The 12,143-nt window shown below is 31.6% G+C and overlaps 1 long non-coding RNA gene across 1 annotated transcript; it reads right to left on the minus strand.

The window, feature by feature from the left end:
• Positions 1 to 205: 205 nt before the first annotated feature.
• LOC109179551 lies at positions 206 to 11,700 on the minus strand. The gene is made up of 3 exons (XR_002053926.1): positions 11,622 to 11,700; positions 7,833 to 7,840; positions 206 to 217 (listed from the first exon to the last, which is right to left on the minus strand). It is a non-coding gene; the product is annotated as an uncharacterized LOC109179551 (long non-coding RNA).
• Between the last annotated feature and the right edge of the window lie 443 nt (positions 11,701 to 12,143).

Consider the following 12,143-nt stretch of genomic DNA (forward strand, 5'->3'; position numbering starts at 1 on the left):
TATGTCTTTAGGTCTCCTAAACCCTAACTAGACTCCTAATCATAATGGTAGTCTAGCTATTAGGTTATTAGCGTTGCACCACATATCAAATACTGAATATTATCATAACTTATCCTAATGTTATAATAATAGTAACGGATAAAACATTACACTCGGCAGAAATAAATACATAAAAATAATAGGTAAGGACAAATTAGAATGTTGATGATTCTTCGATCTTGTTGTAATGTTTAGAAGAAAGTATACATATGTTGGTGACCTTTTTGATCTTGTTGTCATGTTCATTAAAATACTTATCTTGATTGTTTCATTTGTATGCATCGTAACCTCTCATTCCTAGCTATTAACGAAGAAAGTGTGTGTGGATGAATGTTGATGATTGTTTGTTGTCATGTTCAGAAGATCAGAGTGATTATGACACTCTTCCAAGTGATCTTCTTTGTAATCAACTTTGTAAAGTAATCAAAGTTAATTGTATTTCTTTGTTTGTATGTTTAAAGTTTTATAATGAACTATGTTGTTTGGATTAAAGATTAATTAATTTGAAATTTTAGAAAAATAAACTTGATTCATGACTAAAAGGAATTATCTGGTTTTGCAAAACTATATAGTTTTACAACATGGATCTAATGACTTTAATCCATATTTTCAAAGCCTTATATTTTCTCGAAGCGTTATGCCGTGCAACTATGTGCACCATGCAAGGCAAATTATATCCTGCACCGCGGTGCATGGCAAATTATGCCCTGAAAACGTGTTCACCGTGTATGGTGAACACAAGGCCAAACGATGTCGTTTTTAGGTTAAAAAAAAAATAAATAAATTCGCGGATGTGGAGTTAACAGCGCGCGTTGATCAAATTATGAATTTTCTGTTATGAGATTATGAATTTTCATAAAATTCATAATCTCATAAAAGAAAATTCATAATCTCATAACAGAAAATTCATAATCGCATAACAGAAAATTCATAATCTCATAACAGAAAATTCATAATCTCATAACAGAAAATTCATAATCTCATAACTGAAAATTCATAATCTTATAACAGAAAATTCATAATCTTATAACAGAAAATTCATAATCTCATGGTTCCAAAGTGAATGTGTAGGCATTGTTCCAAAGTGAATGTGCAGGCATAGATTCATAATTTATGAATGTCCGTGATTTCGGACGGGAATGTGTAGGCATGGTTCCAAAGTGAATGTGCAGGCATGAATTCATAATTTATGAATGTCCGAAATCATTGTTCACCTCAAATTAAAGTGAAACCGCAAAATGTGGAAATGAAGAAGAAAAGTCACGCAATTAATTAAGAAAAAAAAAAAAAAAAAGATAACGGTGTACTAACACCGTTGGAACCGTGTTCACCATGAATGGTGAACAGGGTTCCATGGCATAACGCTCCGCGGTGCATAATCGATTATGCACTGCGCGTCAGACACTACTGTGTGTCTAAACCGATACTGTCAAAACGGCGTCGTTTTATTTAATGAAAAGAAACAGAATCTTTGCAAATAACTCTGTTCTTCCGTTTCATTTTGTATACACTGCAGTTTCAGTTCAACACAACTACAATTTCATTTCGATATAACTACAGTTTCATTTCGATATAACTACAGTTTCATTCAATATTTATACACTCAAATATGTGAAAATGTTATTTAATTTTATTTTATATACACTATAATTTCATTAAAACACAACTACATGATCATTTGAATATAATTACAACTTCATTGTACAATATAAGTTATTCAGTTTCATTTTATATATACTGTAGTTTCATTTCACCACAACTACAATATCATTTTGATATAACTGTAGTTTCATTTGATAATATCTACTATACTAATAAGAGCCCAAGAGAGTTAGGCCTATAATGGGTACAAAAAATGGCGGTCAAATTTTTTAATCAAATGAATGGCTCAGATTGATCATATTTTAATTTTTCCTTAAGATTTACTAATTTATCCTTAATGAACATGATTATCCGTTAACTTTTCCGTTAAATATTATCTTTTCCGTTACTTTCTGTTAGTTCACCGTTAACTTACTCATTGATTTCAATAAAAAAGGTTTTAGGTTCGAACCTCATCCTAATCAAAGTTGGCATAATTAGTACTCTATTTTAGTCTTATTAAATTAAAATAATAATTTAGTAGCTACAACAAAAAATAATACATATGCATTTTCTTTAATTTAGAATTATGTGTCTACAATGTCGTTATTCAAAAAAAAATTATTCATTATCAATAAATTAAATAGGAGAAATAATTTCATTAGTTATATTGTCTTTATTTTTCTCCAATATAAAAAATCTTTACATTCAAATTCATCAATTGATTATGTTCGCTACATTGTCCCTACAATGTCTTTACTTAAAAAAAAATTATTCATTATCAATAAATTAATTAAGAAACATAATTTTATTAGTTCTATTGTCTTTATATTTCTCAAAGTAAAAATTCTTTACATTCAAATTTCAAATTCATCAATTGATTATATTCACTACATTGTCTATTATTTTTTGTGCATTATTTTTTAATTAAATATCAAAGTTATAATACTAAATAATGCTATATAGTTGTTTACCAAGTATTTTACTAATACCATGAAAAATTTTTAAAAATATAATTAATAAAACCAATCATATTAACTATTTGAGGGATTTGTTGACAAAGAGAATATTCAAATCACACAATAAATTGAAGTGAGAATTACCTCGCAATGTCCTTGTTTGACAATCAGTAGTTAGCGTTAACGGATTATATTAGCGAATTTGACCAGTGAATTATATCAACGATTGGTAAAAAGATATTTGAAAAAATTAGCTGTTGTTTAGATTAACATGTAAAATGACCTAAGGGTATATATATATATATATATATATATATATATATATATATATATATATATATATAATAGTTTAAAAAAATAAAAAAATATATAATTAAGCCAATCATATTAACTACTTTGAGGGATTTATTGACAAAAAGAGTATTCAATTCACACAACAAATTGAAGTAGGAAACTACCTCGCAATGTCCTTGTTTGGCAATCAGCAATTAACTTTTCAATATTAGTATATATTTAATATTTTATGCCCTAATTTTAATTTACTTTCCCTTATGTCCCGTATTTGGTTTCAACCATACCTATACAATTATTTTATTTACAATTATAATCAATCTTGACTATATTATCTTGCATTTGTAAACTTAGAATTGTCTATTTAAATACGTAAATTTAACATTCAATTATCTATGCACGAACAATTCCAATATAATATTGCCTTGATATACTTTAAAGTACTTATTTTAAAAAAAAAAAATTGGGCATTATCCCAATCGCGCAATGCGTGTAAAAACTAGTAAAAATAATACGTCAGTTAGTGTCGGTTTAGACACACTGTAGTGTCTGACGCGCGGTGCACGATATAACGACCCCCATGCAAGGTGCACATGCAATTTGGTTCATACTTTCTATAATATAGATTCATAATTTCTATACTATAGCTTCATAATTTTTAAATTGTAAATTCATAATTTCTATATATACTATAAATTCATAATTTCTATACTGTATAGTTATCAAATTATGAACATATAGCTCAGTGATTTGTGAATACAGAGTTCAACAATTGGGAATATGAACATTGAAAATTATGAACATAAAGTTTTGTAATTGTGAATATAGAGTTCAATAATTATGAATCTATAGTATAGAAATTATGAATCTATAGTATATAAATTATGAATTTATAGTATATAAATTATGAATCCAATTCCGTATGCACCATGCATGGTGCACACGATTGCACAACATAATTTGCCTATTTTCTCCTATCAAAAAGTATATGAATATTTAAACATAATGTGCAATATAATATAATCCAACAATTATGTTAGATTTTTAGTTGCAAAGAAAGATATTAATCATTTAATTTAGTATCAGAACCAATCTCGTATATAAGATCATGTGTTTGAATTTCAGTGTCACTCAATTAAAAGGGACTACAATTCACTTCTTTCTTAAAATTCATCAAAAAGTAATTAGTCCTCACACGTGAAAGACATGTTAAGCATGCATATATATAATATATAAATATAAATGTGTAATCAAACTATCAACTTAGACTTTTAGTTATTTGGATAAATATAACTAATTTTGAAAAGCAAAAATTGTGGTTACCAAAATCTTAAAAGTAATTAAAGAATCATGACTGTTTCAATAAATAAATAAAAACTTGAAAGTAATATACTAATATGTATGTAAGCCTGTTGTAAAAGATAAAATTAAAATTTGAAGCTTTGAGTTTTTTTTAAAAAAAAATTCTTTTGAATTGTTAAGTATAAAGATGATGTAGGCATACATTTTGGTTAATTTTTCAATAATTAATTAAAATAACGATCAAAATTGATAGATTCAAGTTTGGTGAATTGTGTATAATCTTAGACACCAAATTGCAAGAAATTTGTTGATTTGTAGTCAAATATTAATTGAAATGAAGAAATAATCTCTAGTTTTCCCTTTTAGCTCGGAATGTGATAATATATGTTATTGGCACGGTGATATTAGAGGGAGTTATTCAGTAAAGAATGGATACAGAGTTTTGCGCCAATCTCCTATGGTTGACACCCTAGTATGGTGCATACTCTGGAAGCCTCATGTCCCACCAAAATGGAGAATTTTCTGTGGAGAGCCTTAAAGGCCATCCTTCCTACTACCTTGAATTTGTCTCAGAGATTGTGCCCTTTATGTGGAATAGACCAAGAAGAAATCATGCATTTATGTGTTATGTTGGTGCCCATTTGCCTCTCGTATTTGGACTGTCTCCCAGATGGCAATGCCAGCAAATGGACGCTGAGGATAGGATGCTGCAAGATGGGGATAGCATGACAGCCGGTGGGAGGGCGGGAATTTGGACGGCAAGGAACAGGGCTGTGTGCAGTGGGATAATCTGGTGCCATCGCCTGGGGTAATTTGGAAGGAAGTGGAGGCGAGTTGGAACTGCTCCGCTCCACCATTGGAGAACGTTGAATCTGGCTTGCCTTTAATTTGCAGGTTCGATGGGGATGGTGGATTCAGAGCTGCGTTGCTGGTAATGGACCATTAATATTGCAGTGTATTTCTGACCCTCTCTTGCCGAAAGCTATAGTGGCTAGCTAGGGAGGCACTCAAGTGGCTGGATCAAAGATCAAGGCCTCACCAACGTCCGCCTCCAAACGGACTGCGGCTTAGTCTTGTGCTCAAGCCTTTCTAATTTTGTGTCTAACTGCTCCATCTTATGTATCATTTACTGCTGATTGTAATCGTCTCTTCCGTTTTTTAGATTGTTGTGTTATTTGTTTCATCTGTACAGATACAAATCCGGTTGTTCATGTTTTAGCCAAAGCTGAGTAAGCCATATTGTCTTATACCTTCTAATTAACACAATCAGCTTAACAACTATCAACTAATTGTCATTTATCAAACAGGGCCATTGTCTCATTCGGTGTGGACGTACTAATGTCCTCCAAACTTTTTGAGTTCCTTAATTTAATTTGTTTTTTTTTTTTTAAATCTCTAGAATGTTAGATATAAATTTAGACTAACATTAACTGAAGTAACGAGTAACCTGACTCATCACAGCGGAAGCTTTAGCACCTTTGAACATCCCTAGCCATAGTTGTGGAAATTGCCTTTGGGATGGTAAACCTGTAGAAAGTGTTTTGTCTACCACTTCTCTCCCGAATACCTGATGGTGTGTGTATTCTGAACAGGGGAGCTGTGGGAGGACTATTTTGCTTAGAAGCCTACATGCCATCAACGTAGGCAGATATTCAGTTAAAGCTTAACTGAATATCCTGAGTTGCCTAACAGATTAAGCCACCAACTGACTTAATCTTCCACTTGCACCACAACCACTTAATTAATACAATATATTATAATATATTATATTAGGGAAAATACTTACATTCTTCCACTTGGTGCAAGTACTGGCACAACCTTTATTAAAGAACAAAACACATGAACCATAGTAATACGTCCTCTACTAATCAAGCGAGTAATATCTTCTATGATCACATGCATTTTAATTCCCTAACTTAGGTTCTTAATGAACAAACCATACGTTTATTCTTAGTCCCTTAATGGATGTTTCTCGAAATATATTATGTGCACAATTGAAGGAAGAAACCATCCAAATTCACTGTATGATCTCAAAAATCTTAAAAGCATGCCTTAAGTAGAGATCTCTTAATGTTAGCATAATGCTAACTTTATTCTATGACTTCTTTATAAGTTAACATAAGCACTACCTATAACGGCTAAGAGCTTGGAGTTGAGACGTCTGTCACTCCCACTCATTAAGATAGCCAAAAGATAGTAAAGTCATAGAAACATTCCAATAACTTACAAACCAAAAATCTAAGTCCATAAATCTGGAATCTTAAACATACACCAACTTCCCAAATAATCTCAAGATCCACATCGAAATTAATTGAACATTACGAGTCTTACTTATTATGTCTTACAAAATTGTTTTGAGCCTTACAAACTAAAAATGGCCCAGGATCAATTTTGAAGAAACTAAAGACTCTATTAATCGCTAAAGAATTTATTAATTGGCAGTGCACCACAAGTTAAATGCTTTCGTTCTAATAAATTCATTAATATTGTTACAACATTTTCATAAATATGTTGTACAACCAAACGTTCAATGAAATGAACTTATGAATTATAAGAACAAAAAACTAAATTAATACTTGTGGAAACTTTTAGACTTATTGCTAGACGCACAATCCAATTTGGAATGTATGAAAACAATTAAATCCATCAGCTTTAGTGGAGTATTTTAATTATCTTTTTCTAAATGATCACTCCCACTGATTAAAATATTCTTTAGCCAAATTAATGATATAACACTCGTAATTGATTTGACTAACTAAATAATGAAGATATAATTCCCCACCATTAGTTGGGCATACTAAATAATCAATATTTGGTTCCAATTATAGTCCAACTAAATAAATAATTAATGAGGACATGATTCTCCACCATAGTTGTACATACTAAAATAATAAAATACGCCTTCCGAAACCAAGTTGGAATTTGGCTCAGAAGATATATTTTATTATTGGAATCCAAAAGAGGTATATCATACCACGCAACTTACTATAGTTAGTCCAAATAACCAAGTAAGCTTCGTGAAAAATAATTAATAAAAGGTGTATCTAAATTTTGGAAAGTAGCTAAATACATGTTTTGCCAATGCAAACCATGAAACTTAGAATTATAATTGAACTAAATTTATAAATTCTAAGAAATTGGGATAAAGTTATTATCTAATGGGTTGATGAATTTATTGACATAAAACTTGCCTATGAGCTAAAGTTTTAAATCTATTAAATTCAATTAAACACTTATGATAGTATTTTCTCAATTACTAAATAGTCAGAAGAATCTAGTGACATAAAACTTGCCTGTGGGCTAAAGTTCTACTCAATTAGATCCAACTGAAATTTTATGATGAAACAATTATCAAATGAGTTGAAGAATCAAGTGACATAAAACTTGCCTGTGGGCTGAAGTTTTAATTCAATTAGATTCATTACAAACCATTATGACAAAAAACTTTAGAGATCATGTTCCTTATCTAAATTCCTGTGGGCAAATTAAGATGTATGACCTAAAGTTTACATCATAAAATTAAGCTTCATGATAGAAGTGAATCTTTATTCCTATCATCACTGATAAAACTACTAAACTACATTCCAATACATAATTGCCTGTGGGTTAAATTATGATCATAGTTCAGTATTTCATCATAATTAATCATACAAATATAACGAAATTGCCTGTGGGCTAAATTTCATCATATTACATACAATTAATCACAATTGATATGTCTAAAACTTTATGTGACCCTAAAAACTGAATATATAATTTTAACTGATTAAGGATGTTGTGGCTACTCCCCAACTAATTAAAATTATAAGACCACTAGACATTTATCAAATTTTATGTGACCCAATATATAATTTTAACTGATTAAGGATGCTGTGGCTACTCCCCAACTAATTAAAATTATAGGATCACTAGGCATTTATCATTGCCTTTATGTGATTTGAACTTTAGACAATTTTTAGTAAATTAAAGATGTTGTGGCTACTCTTTAATTAATCTAAAAATTGTAATCACTTGGCAAAAGGGGAAGTTAAAGCCTAACAAACGAATTAAACCAACACATGATATACAATTATTAGGTATACTCCCAGGAAAATTGGTCGAGACGAAGCTCGGTTAAATACCAACTCCTTTGACAGAGTAGCGTCGCAAGGGGACTAGTAGCAACAAGGCTTTTAAGCCAGGGCCATAGAACTAGTATTCCTCCCCAAGAAACTTCCCTAAGTCATGTGTTCTCATGTTTGAAGTAAAATCGTTTGAAAAATCTATAAAATTGTAAATTCACATATGGATAAGGCTTTAAATTGATGAACTAATTCCATTCTCAAACTATGCTTGCTAAAGGCATAATAAATCGCATAATCTAAAAATAAAATATTATGCTTAGAACAGATATGCATAAAATTAAATTATAAACTCATATATTCCAAATAAATTGTATAACTGAAAACAATTTAATATGAGCAATAACCTCAAGTATACAATTAATATTCAAAACTAGTATGACTTCTAACTAGGGATGGCAATGGGTCGGGTGTGGGTCGGGGAGGGCTACATCCATCACCCGACCCACCTTATATTTTCTCCACCCACCCCCACCCCCAATCCGTATCGGGTGGACTTTTTCAGAACCCACCCCCACCCCCACCTGGTGCGGGTGTCCACTACGGGTACCCACCACTTATCATCTTATTATGTTTTTCAAAACATAATATTTAAATTATTTACACATAATAAAAAATAAAATCCATTAGTGATACTAAAACATAAATAATGAAAATATTTAAATATAATAACTAAATTGTTAATTTTTAAAAATAAACTTAATAGTTTTGATATAAAAAATAGTAAAAAGATACACGAAGTTATATAAACTTTTATAAATAACTACATACTAGTACTTAAGCCATAGAGGTGGAGCTACGGTCAGATTGTTCGAACCTATGTCACGCTAGGGGTGAGCATCGGTCGGTTACGGTCAATAACCGACCGAAAACCGATCACCTTTTTAACATCTCATAACCGACCGTAACCGACCGCCCTTATTCATATAACCGACCGAAACCGATGGAGTCGGTTTCGGTCGGTTATGGTGGTAACCGAATAACCGAAACTGAGATTAGAAATTCTGCAAATTATCATCAAATAAAATAATAAAAAAGTCCATACTTCATAATAAAACAAGTTAAACAACACTGCCAAGTTCACAAGTTCATAAAATAAGCAATTTAACATAGTTCATACTTCCAATCTGCCAAGCAATTTAACAATTAACATAGTTCATAAAATAAGCAATTTAACAGTACAAGTCACAATCTGTCAATCCATGCCCAAGTGACCAAGTCATCATTCATCAATCATCAACATGTTTCCAAATTCCAAAGCCAGAGTTCATCACCTGCTTGCATCAAAAGATAATCAAAAGTGAATATATGATATATGAATATGATAATTATTAATTAATACATAATAAATAATACAGTATAGCAGTACTAACTTACACAGTCAATTATATTCTTCTTGCATCTTGTTTTTCTAATCAATCACAGGATCCAAACTCAACTTTGACATATCTAAATCATATAAAAATACAAACATTACATAAAGAAAGAACAATAAGAAAATTATAATATTTAAAATAAAGTAATGATTTTGATACTCACCCACGTCAAATTTATACATCTCTCCAACATCATGCTCAACTAAATCAGTCATTGAAATGACGTTTTCATCTCGTAACCAATCTTGAGTGCATACAAGAGCTTGTACAATTTTAGGAGTTAACGAACTCCTATAAGTATCAAGCACACGTCCACCAGTGCTAAATGCAGATTCAGATGCGACCGTTGATATAGGAACTGCCAATACATCACGAGCCATGCATGAAAGAACGGGAAATCTATGAGCATTTTCTTTCCACCAACGGAGAATATCAAATTCACCACCACCAATTTGAGTATCAAGCTCTTCATTCATGTATTTATCCAATTCATTTTTTTGCTGCCCAAGGCCAATTTCAGCCAAATACTTTTCAAAGTCACTTACAATGTTTAGTGGACTTTTCACATCCGCATTAGTTGCACTCATTGTCATTGGTTGAGTAAAATTGCTACCCTCACAATGTGAAACTTTCACCAATCCATGGTATTCCATAAACAACTTGTTAGTCACTTCTTTAAGTTTAGAAGACAACACTGAAGCTTGATCAGGTGAATACATTCTCTTGAAACAAAAATCAGCAAACACATATTTCCTTCTAGGGTCAAGCACAGTTGCAACATAAAGTATCATATTCATCCTCTCCACATTCCCCCAATATTTGTCAAATTTCTCCTTCATTCTTTTGGCCATAGCACTAAACTGTTCGTCATCACTCTTAATCCAATCACACAAAGTACAATACAATTCACAAATTTCAGGAAAGTAAACATTGCAAGTCACATATGTAGTTCCAGAAACTTTCAATGTGAATTCATAGAAACGTTGCAAAAACTTGCTCACCTTCCTAACATTTTTCCAATCCTCTTCCTTGGGTGTGCCACTATTCAACACAAGCTCATGCTTATAATTGTGGTCAATCTCTTCAAATCTCTCAAATGCTCTTTCAAATTTTTGAGCCGCATCTAACATCAAGTAAGTGGAATTCCACCTAGTGCTACAATCCATGCTCAACAAAGATTTAGATTGAATTTTTTCTAATTCTATACATTCTTTAAACCTGTGCAATCTAGCCGGTGATTGCCTCACATACTTCACCGCGGATCTAACCCGAGCAATTGATTCATTCACTTCCTTCAACCCGCCCGTGACAACCAAATTAATAATGTGTGCAACACATCTCATGTGAATAAATTTGCCCTCTAATATAGTTCCACTCACATTGTTCAATTTCCTTTTCAAGTATTGAGTAGCTACATCATTTGAACTAGCATTATCCACCGTAATTGTGAAAACCTTGTCTATTGCCCAATCACGCAAACATTTTTCAATCATCTTACCAATATCTTCACCTTTATGACTATTAATTGGACAGAAATTAATTATTCTTTTTTGCAAGCTCCAATTATTGTCAATAAAGTGACAAGTAAGACACATATAATTTTCCCTTTGCAATGATGTCCAAGTGTCAGTGGTAAGTGATACCCTAAGTGAAGACATATGGATTAACTTAGACAACTTTTGCTTCTCCTCCAAATACATGCCATAACAATCCCTAGCAATAGTCCATCTCGATGGAACCTTAAACCTTGGACAAGCAATAGACAAACATTTTTTAAAACCCTTAAATTCAACAAACTTGAAGGGGATTTCATGATTTATAAGCATTTCAGCAATACTCTTTCTAAGTGCCTCAGCACTATACTTCACACAACCTAGTGACCCTTCCCCTTCAAGCAATTCAGTTTGACTAGGGTCACTACTAGCACGGGGCATTTTCGGACAGGTTCTAACATGGGATTTTAGTGAACTAGTGCCGTTCAGTTTAGGATCAGCAAACAATTCTTTTTGACAATAATTGCATCTAGCTTTTTTCTCACTATTGTCATTATGAATTTTAGTAAAATGCTCCCATACCACAGATCTTGGTCGGCTAACCTTTCTTTTCTTAGTTTGATTTACTTCCTCATTGCCCTCAATTCCAGCCGTTAGTGCAATCTCTGGCTCTTTTTCAACCGTATCATCATCCATATCATCATCCATATGCATCGATCTCATTGTTGACATCTATAATTTAATGAATGTAGGAAACGAGATCATTAAACATCCCTATCATATATTCATATCTTAACACTGTAACATGTAAAATTATCACAGTGAAACCTTATAACTAATTTCAAAATTATCACAGTGAAACCTTATAACTAATTTCAAAATTATCACAGTGAAACATTATCACATTCATACCAAATAACTAATTAAAGATTATAACTAATTTCAAAATCGTAACAGTGAAACCTAAACATTATAACTAAT

The sequence above is a fragment of the Ipomoea nil genome, unplaced genomic scaffold, assembly GCF_001879475.1.
Source record: "Ipomoea nil cultivar Tokyo-kokei standard unplaced genomic scaffold, Asagao_1.1 scaffold0927, whole genome shotgun sequence".
Classification (NCBI taxonomy): Eukaryota; Viridiplantae; Streptophyta; class Magnoliopsida; order Solanales; family Convolvulaceae; genus Ipomoea; species Ipomoea nil.